Genomic DNA, 10,143 nt, shown 5'->3' on the forward strand with positions numbered 1-10,143 from the left:
TACAGGGTGCAGCAGCATGTTGAAGATGCTGATGGCAGCGAGGGACTAGCCAAAGAAATTTCTTACCAGTGGAGTTCTCCCACCCTCTTAATTTGTTCCATTACCTGCTTTATAACACTACCGTCATATTAGAATCTTTCTAGCTTTTGCCTTAGCATTTTCTAGCAGCTGCTGCAAATTTGCATGCTCTAACATCTCTTTTGCAAGTGACAAATCCATACAATACAAGGTGTAGTTTCGTATTAGCAACTGGCTAGTAAATACAAGTGGTTTTATACACAAAATCACAGCCTCTAATAATAGCTACTTTACAAGCACACTTATTCAAGTTGTTACTTTTCAGTTGCCTCGAAGTGATGTTTTGCAATCATTCATTTTTCTCTTCCTCTATCTCATTCTGCTTGGGGTATTCACGGTCGGCTCCTGTAGCTCAGGCACTGGGTTTTTTCACTCATCTGTCCAACTCATGGCAAGGCTTGACAAACTTTGCAGGCAGCTGCCATGGACCTGTAGGTAGGAGAACACAAATATACCCCTTCTTCCAGGTTATCAGTTCTTGAAAAGTAGACAGGTTAAAGTGTTTCCTTAAAGTAGAGGCATTCTGATGCAAAAGGAATGTAAAGCAGCTGCAGAAGTAAACTGCACATTTTTAACAGTCAAGGAGTTTGCTGCATCATTACCTTTTTTTTTTTTCTTCTTTCTCTGCCACCCTGATGCTGCTTAGGTGATGGCTGATAAAGCTTGTGGTTGCACTACCCCTCTCGCTTTTTCAGTTAGCAGTTCTTGTTTCAAGCGATCTGTTCCTCCAAGTGTTGGATTCACCCCCAGGTTACTTTAAACACACTAAGCAAGGCTCCTACCATGCACCCACTGTGTTGCAGGCGCTCTTTAGGCTTTGTCTGTGGTGTCTCTACAAACTGCCTCAATACTTCAATAGATGGAGAGGTTTGATTTTTGTTTCTTGGTTGTTTTTTTGTTTGTTTATTTTGGTTTCGGGGTTTTTTTTGTTTTTTTTTTTTTTTTTTCCCCCAAAGTTGCTCACCCTGCTTTGCACGGCTACAAACACCGCCCTTCTCAGCAGCAGCTATAAATGCCTGCCTACTCCACAGCAGCTACAGCTGCCTGGCTGCTTCAGCAGCAACCAGCAGCAAGCTAGCAACCGCACTTTTGCATTAACCCTTTCTTGCCTGAAATGTTAAACCACTACCTGTTAAAAACTTTTACATGAACCCGACAACAAAAAAATACACAGGACACCATCTGCTCTCATCACACACACACACACATATGGGATCCCATAAACACACTCCACACAACTACAATATTTGAAACACAAAATTTAGACAATCATTACGCCCACTACACAGTCTCACGTACAGAAAGTGGCACAAGGACCCTGTGAAGACTATCAGGAAACCAGCTCCAAGAAGCATCATCGCAGTGAGAGGTAGCAGGCTCAACCTTAGCGAGTGTCCCCGCAGAGGCTCTGCCTCCCCCACGTTTCATGAGGCTTGGGCTTTTATACTGACCAAAATGCACACTCATTCTGACACAGGTGGCCAGCCTACGTCAGAAGAAGTGGCCAGCAATATCTATAAAGGTCTCCAAGCGTCAATAGAAACATGGACATACTTATATTTGCCAACTTCTAGTACATGAGTATCACAGAGAGACTGTATCAAATGAGTTGTGTATGGGATCCCAAGTCCACGGTCCGCCACAGTCCGCCCAATACCCCTGATAAGAGCATACAAGAGACCTTCCCACCATGGGTCTTGATCCAGCACATACATCACAGGGAAAGCACACAATACATCTGCATCCCCCACCCATCTCGCTTCTCCCTCTACAACTGCCCATTTATCATGAGGATCTGGGGGATATAAATCAGACTCCTTTTCCAGATCAATAGGCCTTGGGTCAAAAGGACCATCCAGGTCAGCATCAGAATTGATCAGGCATCAGAACCTCAGGAACAGCAACAACAGCAGTCCGATGAATATGCACAGGCTCCTTCTCAGGGTCAATAGGGACTGGATCAAAGGATCATCTTCATCTCTGTCCTCAGTCAGTTTTTCACTTCAGATGCTGTTGATTGTAATGGTTGAAGGGGATTTATGATTGGGGCTTGTATCGGCACCCGTCTGGGCACTGATATCGGGGAAAATAGTTCATTTGAAGCGGATTCTGTCCCAGAGGAATTCGGCAAAAGCGTAGCGAATGCAGACACAGCGGCTGCCCTTTCAATTTTCATTTCTTCTAAAGTCTCTTTAATCAGTTGCCACAACGTAGCTGATTTTTGAACCTCCTTGGATCCCTTACTAATTTTTTCCCATAAAGCAGATCCAATCTGATCCCAGGTGTGTATCTCAAAAGCTGCACCCACGGCCGAAATTAGTTCCCAGTCCTCTGCCCATTTTAAAAGGGCTTTTAAGGTACCATCATCATCTGTTAGTCCTCTCTTAGAAAGGATATGTTGGAGGAGATTTACTACTGCCGCCTCTTCTTTCGACAGTGAGACTCCCATCTCCTCCCCCACCACTCACCTCTCTTAGATGAGATTCCTTCTCTCATCACGCTTCCCTTTCCGCGTGGATACCTCAGAGTGCACTCTGTTTCTTCAGTTGCCGGGACAGCAATCCCTTCGGTCAGCTTTTCCGCTCCCCTCCTATTCCAGCTGTCTTCTTCGCTCAGGCAAGCAACAGCAAGAGGGTCCCTGTTCAGGTGCCATTTGCAGAAGATCCGTGGACAGCACGCTGATTAATGTAATCAGAAACTGACCTTTATTCACTCTAGAGCACTGCCTTTTATAGCTTCCAAGCTTGGTCCTGCACTTAAGCTTTATAATGATTGGTTTCTACACACAATGCAAAGACAGCTGATTGGTCCCTTCTTCAGCATCCGGGAGTCGTTTCCCTCCTGCAGAACTTCCGCATATGTGGCCACAACTTTGCCCTGAAGTGACCTGTAAAGTAGGCCATTAATCTTTACTACAAACTCTAACCAATGGCAAGAGTCCTGGATTGCTCACATGCCCATTGTTTGTTAAAAAGCTCTCAACAGATAACGTAGAAGTTTCTACATCAGGATGCCTTTCAGAAGCAGGATGCAGCAGCTGGGACAGCTAATATTTCTTTGGTTGCACTGCGGAAAGAGCGTTAGCAGTGGTGACATGCATGATGTTTTTCTGGTAGCAGCATGTTCCTCCAGTACATCTCATGTTAACAGAGTGTGCACAAACTTACAATTCTGTGTGCAAGTGGTACAATGTACAATCATATGGCAGATGTACAGCTCTCACAAGCAACCTGTCATGGTTTAACCCCAGCTGGCAACTAAGCACCACGTAGCCTTCACTCACTTCCTGCACCAGCAGGATGGGGGAAGAGAACTGGTAAAAGTGAGAAAACTCAGGGGCTGAGATAAGAACAGTTTAGTAATTAAAATATTATGATAAGAAAAGGAAAACAACAAAGAGAGACCAAGAAAGGTTAAGTGATGCAAATAGAACAATTGCACACCACCTATGCCTAGCCAGTCCCTGAGCAGCAGCATCCCATGGGTGTAGGGTGCTGCAGGTGTAGTTCAGTGGATTTCTAATCACAGAAGGCCAGTGTTAGCTACTTATGCTCTTACAGAAGCCCTTCTTGCTGCCTTAGGCTTGTGGAATATCTAAATGACTTTAATACTTTCCATTTTTCATTTACTGTATAAAACAACAGTAATGTTAATCTTATGATTTATAGTTATTCTTTTTTCTTTCTGTTTTTCTGTTTTCCACATAATAAAATCTGGATCATAACAAACTAATCAGCATTGTTAATGAAATTTCTTGATCAGGAGACCAACAATTCTCTGAGAGCAAGTATTTGCACTCTACTGTATTGTGCTCTGACAGCTTTCTAAAGGGCATGCCATGTAAGAGCTATGCTTGGTGCAGAATAAATGTATGTGGTTTAGCATTTTTTGGAAAATTGATTGCCTTCAGGAAGGACATACCGATGGCAATTGATAGGCATGGTATTCACTCCATTTCTACTAAATAAACTTATTAAATTTGCAATACCAAAAAGAACGTTTACAAATTCTTTATTCTTTGCGTTCTCAACTTTCAGATGCACTCTTCTACAAAACTGGAAAAGGAGAAACTACTTACAGAGAATGCAAAGCCTCAACTTTCATATTTTTGTGGTAAGATGCAAAGCCTCAACTTTCATATTTTTGTGGTAAGACAATTCGTAAGCTTTGCCTGCCACTTGCCATGCTGAAAGTGTCTTCTGTGTAATGAGAGGTATCAATTTTGCTATGGAACTTCCATCAGATGCTGGAACAAAAAGAACACACACAGTCTTTGAGTTTACAAACATCAACAAGCAGTTAATAGGCAGCATTACTGTCCTACAGAATTAGTTACTGAATCTGTTTTTGGTGCATCTGACTGAAAGTAGTGTCCCAGACATAAGCTACCAAGGTGATCTCAAGTCTAGAAAATCTATCTTGAGGAAAGTTAGAGTGAAGCTTACATAGCATTTAGGCAGATTTTTTTTAAAGCTATTCACTACTGTTGGATAATTAATAAACAACTGTTTGTACATTTTCAATCCTACATATTTGCTGAAAGATTTGGCCTCTGCCAAAAAATCTGCTTCAGTCAAAGCTATCTTTTTAAAATGTGGTTTTGAAATGGCCAAATCGTTTCTAATTTTTAATCTATAACTGAAACGCTTCAGTGCTTAATCACATAGTAGTCCAGGGACCTGATTCATACCAGTGGCAAAGCGTGAGTCCTCTCTTCTGCAGCAGCATGCAAAAGAGCTCTCTGTTGTGTTCTGCCACCAAGGCACCAGGGTTGTCTTGCCTGTAGACTAGGCCTCTCCAGAGTCTGGGCACTGACTTTCTGCTGGGCATCTCTCAAAACTCCCTCAAGGCATGTCCTGTGTCCTTGAGGCTTACCATTGGCATACTTTCTTTCATCCTGATCTTTTACGTAACACTATGACAATACAATTGTACCCTGAATCCTGCCATCAGATAGAGCAAATACAATTTGCTTACAGCATTCTGAGAGCTGGTGAAATTACAGCCCCATTTCAGATGTCCTGTCTGTCTGACCCCTCAGAGGCTTAAAAGAGCAGAAATGATTTCTGAGGAAAACAGCTCACAAAGACTTTTTTTTTTTAAGTTGTCTTCCATAGGATCAGAATTCAGTTCTAGCTTACAAATTATAATGTATTAATCCCACATCTCTGATCTAGCCAGTGCTGCAGCTTTAACATTGACAAGATGAAGAAGTGTGGCTGGCAAAGAGGCGGGTGAAGATGCAGATTGTCTAAAGTGAGTTATTAAATGTAAAAGGTCAGTTCTTTAAAATGGGAAAGCACTTGTGCTCCCAGACTGACATTGTCACTTTAATAGAATTGCTTGGTCTCCCACTCAGCCCTGCCTATATTCATTTAAATTTTGGCCAACTAAAGAGCAATAATGGACTATAAAGGATCTAGATGCAAGACAGAGCCACTTACAAGAGGGTAGGCTATTTATTGGCAGATTGCTTTTTTTTTTTTTATAAACAGAACACATTTTCTAGCATGACTTACTGAACATATTTTCTACCCTGACTCCTTACTGAATTTGCAATTTGCTTTTTGAATGCTTTTGAAGGTAAAAGACTTAGTTATTTCCTTTCTACCTTTAGAAGACTGCACTTATGGTTTCTGTAACTGCATGATGGACTTGAAAAGGTTTAGGAAGGATATTTAAATTTAATATCTTGTCTTTGTTATTAATGTTATTGAAAATTAATTATTGTAAATTACACACATTTTTTGCAAATCAGTTTTACAGGAGTTCAGTTTAGACATCTGTTGGATCACTGATTTAAATGTTGTATGTTAATTTTCCTAGTGTACGTTGTCATAATAGAATATTGGCTTTATGGAAAATATTGCACACATTCTGTTACAGCCATGCAATATTAATAATACATTCATGTACTGAATTTCATTACTAAGCCATTGCTTCTTAGAAGAATAAGTTGTTACTGATGCTCCAGACCTAGGCAATGTATCTGCATCCCAAAACACCCATATTTTTGTTTACTCCTAACAATTAGGGATTTTTAGATGCAATCTATGCTCCAAGTTTTCTATAATATTTCTGCTAATTTGATATAATTACTTTAATAGCAAAGTATGTTAATAGCCTTATGCATTAGTAACAATTTCATTTATCCTTCTTTGTTAGATGTTCAAATGAAAAATAAAGGTATCGCTGGTGGTTTTTAAGTTGTTTGTTTGACCCATATTTCTTGTCTAATAAAACAGGTTCTAATATACATGTGAGCTACAGTTGAGATTGTACTGGCTGCTATGGTTAAATCACCTACCCGTTGACTTTTCATAATAGTTTTTTGCATGTTGTCTCTAGAATTGTGCTTCCCACAGGTATGTGTTCTGGTTGGTTGTGAAGTATCTGTATTTATTTGTATCTATAAATGAAGTATTCACAGGTGTTTTTTCACTTTTAACAGGAATGAAAATTAATCTAGTTGGGATCAAAGTCACTATGTGGAAAAAATTTTTTTTCTTTTGCTTTTTACTTCTGGCTGTGACAACAAATCAGCTAGTATATGGGCAAAACAGAAAGAAAGGAAAGAATCCTTATTCTCTTATGCAAAAAGATGAAGGTAAAACCATTTTCTTAAAATTCCTGATTCACCATCTTGTATGTCTCCATATATTTCAGGATAATTAGCTAGTAATTAACAACTTATGTATGCATTTATAAAATGTGATTTAGAAGATAATTTATTTTTTGTTATTCCACTTTCATATTTTCCAGTTATGGCTAGGAAAAAACAGAGGTTTTGTTTTAAAATTGGAAGTAATACATTTGAAAAATATTCTCCTTCATGCTTCTATTCACCTTGTAGTGTATGCGGAAGAACTGTGAGTGTGAAAAGGGAGTGAAAGGACACAAAGGTGATTCTGTAAGTATGCATCCATTTGAAAAGCTTCCAGAGTTTGAATTTTAATCATTGACATCAATGTTGAAAAGTATTTAAATTGGCTATTATGTCTGTAAAAAGCAAGGAGTTCCTGTGCATGTTATTGCAAAAAGAAGCGAGTGATTCACTGTGAAAGGCCACTGTTACAAGAGCTCAGAAAAAAAAAAATCTATCCATGATCATATGCTATCTTGGTAATATATTATTGGGTAATAGAACACTGTGTATAAATCGGTACATTATTTTGAAGCCCAAATAAAAAAGCTATTCTTGAATCTTTCAATGGGGAAAGAAAGGTCCATTAGGTACAGGTTTACTTCCATTAGCAGCTTCTCTTTGTATAAGAGAGACAGATTCAAAAGATTGTGGGTGATGGCATATATGAGGAAAGTTCGGAAACTCTGCCTCCAACTCTTTTGTGACACTTCAACACATAACTGTTTTTTGACTCTGGTAAAGAAGAGAAAAGTGGGAGTTCAGATGGTGTGTGACCTCTCTGATCCTTTTGGTATCTTTACTAGCTCCCCAGAGACAACTAAGGTACATAGAGAGGTTTTTGCCTTTCTCCCTAGACACTAGGCAACTGGTCAACCGTATGCATAGCAGGTTATGACAGTAAGGCCTTGTCCCTTGACTAAGTCCAGTCCTTTGACTCTGGACAATGTGCATCTGGAACTAAAATCCCTGTTTCCAATTTGAAATGTAATATCCAATAATTTTAAGTTACTTTGTCCAAAATGGTTAGATGTAACCTATTATATATGTATTTTTTATATGTACACACATACACTGAGCTTTCAAGTTCCCACCTTCGTAATCCTCCAGACAGGAATAATGGTGTAATAATTTTTTATTTTGGAGCTGCTGAATATTAACATTAAGCTGTTCTGTGCACAAGGGTTTTTTTTAAGCTGAGATGATCAGATAGGTGACTGAAAAATGAGGAGGAGGAGCCGCATGTGTTTTCTGTTACACTTTCCTGGTTAGATTTTCAAATGCTCTGTAGAAAATGTAATTATCATTGAATATTGATTTTTTTAAAAATCACAGATGCCTTACAATACCAGGGTTTTTTTAGCTGTGAAAGTATTTTCATACATGCCATACCTGAACTGGTGTGGGTTTCTGCCTGAGCTTATTTCAGAACTATTTTTGCCTGTCCCTAAGGATGCAGTCTTAGAGAAACTGGAGAATTTTATCCTCACAATAGTAATAACATTTTCCTGCTTTGTTTCAGGGCAGAGGAGAAAAACATGAGCCAGGACCAAAAGGAAACCAGGTAAAGCAAATTTAGAAAAATAAAACAAATTTCTATCTGGTCATATGCAAACCATAGAAGTGAACATAGAGCAAGGGAAAAGTATGTTAAAGTATGATGTAAAAGATTGACTTTTGCTGTGAGAGGTTTATAGTGAGCTGCTTTAGAAGTGAGAGAAAAAAAATTTCAAACTTAACTGGTACCAAGTTAACACTGCCTATCATCCCAGTTTTTCACTGACAGCAGAAGTCTCTGAACCTAGCTGAAGGCTCTCTGAAGTTCCACAGAGCTTTTTAACAGTACACAAATCTCTGGAGCAGGGAGGCTTGCTCTGATGACTTAGGATTTCAGTCATCTAATAGCAGCTGATGAGTTTTCTATGTTAATGTTCAGGAATCATGTGTCCTTGATTGTGGGAGGAAGAAGTCTTTAAGTTCATAAATATAAAGCTACTTTAGCTCCTTAAACAGTGTTCTTTGTTTAGTGTAATAGTGATAAATAGAATACATATTTCACTCATATTCCTTTGCTTCCAACAGGGCGATGCTCAATAGGAGATCATGGTGAAAAAACTAAAGAGGTACGTGACTACTACAGGTTTAACTTGTATTTGGTCTTTTCAGATTATCTTCCAGACTCTGATTCACAATTTGGTTTCACTGAACTGCAATTTTTCGTTTTCACACATATCTACTTTATTCAATTATTCAGAGCACCTGAATTAAGTTCTGATTTAGAGAAGCATCTATACTGACAGAAACAGCCTAACCATGCGCTTATGTGTAGAGATGGGATGCCACTGACAAAAGGAACTTTTGAAGCTACGTGATTTTGTATTGCCTTGCATTAGATTTATCCCAAAGATACAATTGAAAATGTCATCACTAAAACATGTAGATAGTCCTCCAGTGAGTTCTGAGATCTGATATTTCTTAGCTTGAATTCTTGTTGATTCACAGTAGAAAGGTTAACATAGATCAATTCAGTTTAAAAGTCTCCTTGAAGTGTTAGCATATATTTGCTAAGAGGCTGGCAAACTAAATGGTGTATTTACAGCTAATATTATAAGGAAAAAGTATACATTTAAATTTGCAGGGAATTATATGTTAAATGATTCTAGGGAAATATTATCTTGTTGTGAATAGCTGAATTTCTGAAACATAATTCTTTACTGGGTACTGGTTTGGATTTTTTTTTTTTTCCCTAGTTAAGTTAGCAGTATGTTATGCCTTTGCTTTCTTTTTTATGATTTTTCCCCCTTTTTTTGTTTTTAATCTTTGAATAGGGAACTCCTGGCTACAAAGGAGACAAGGTAAGATTTTTATTGAAATGAAGCAGTCTGAAAATAGATTGTCACTTGCTGATCGTGTATGTAACAGAATGGAAAGAAGAGCCTGTCTCATCTTTTTTATATGGGAGCTCCTAATGCAATCCCTACAAGTAAATTCATCATTTATGTAGATTCTTGTAGAATGGATTGTTGGAATTAAAAAAAAATAAATAAATAAATCGGAAAATGTAATCTAAATAGAAAAGGAAAATGTCAAGTACCAGAAATAAGGCTTCTGGAAGGAAAAAGAAAGCTGAGGATTGAACAAGAGATTGAGTGGAAAAAATGTGAAATTGTTCACTGCAAACACTACATATAGACATGGCAATCATTGTCTTTCAAAAAACTTACAACAAGTTTATTTTTAAGCTAATTATAACCTGTAAGGGCTAATGCTTGATAAAAAATAAAATAACATCTCAAGACAGTCTCTCCAAGAAGCCAAAAAAAAAAAAAATAATACAACAACTTTCAAGATTCTAGAACTGAAATTTATGTTGCAAGCTGGACCATCATAATCAGAACAGAAACAGACCATCCCATTTTGAA

General features: G+C 38.3%; 1 long non-coding RNA gene across 1 annotated transcript; it reads right to left on the reverse strand.

The window, feature by feature from the left end:
• Positions 1-218: 218 nt before the first annotated feature.
• Positions 219-2,766, reverse strand: LOC136009160 (uncharacterized). The gene is made up of 2 exons (XR_010610370.1): positions 2,547-2,766; positions 219-507 (listed from the first exon to the last, which is right to left on the reverse strand). It is a non-coding gene; the product is annotated as an uncharacterized LOC136009160 (long non-coding RNA).
• Positions 2,767-10,143: the final 7,377 nt, after the last annotated feature.

Source organism: Lathamus discolor, chromosome 2 (genome assembly GCF_037157495.1).
Source record: "Lathamus discolor isolate bLatDis1 chromosome 2, bLatDis1.hap1, whole genome shotgun sequence".
Classification (NCBI taxonomy): Eukaryota; Metazoa; Chordata; class Aves; order Psittaciformes; family Psittacidae; genus Lathamus; species Lathamus discolor.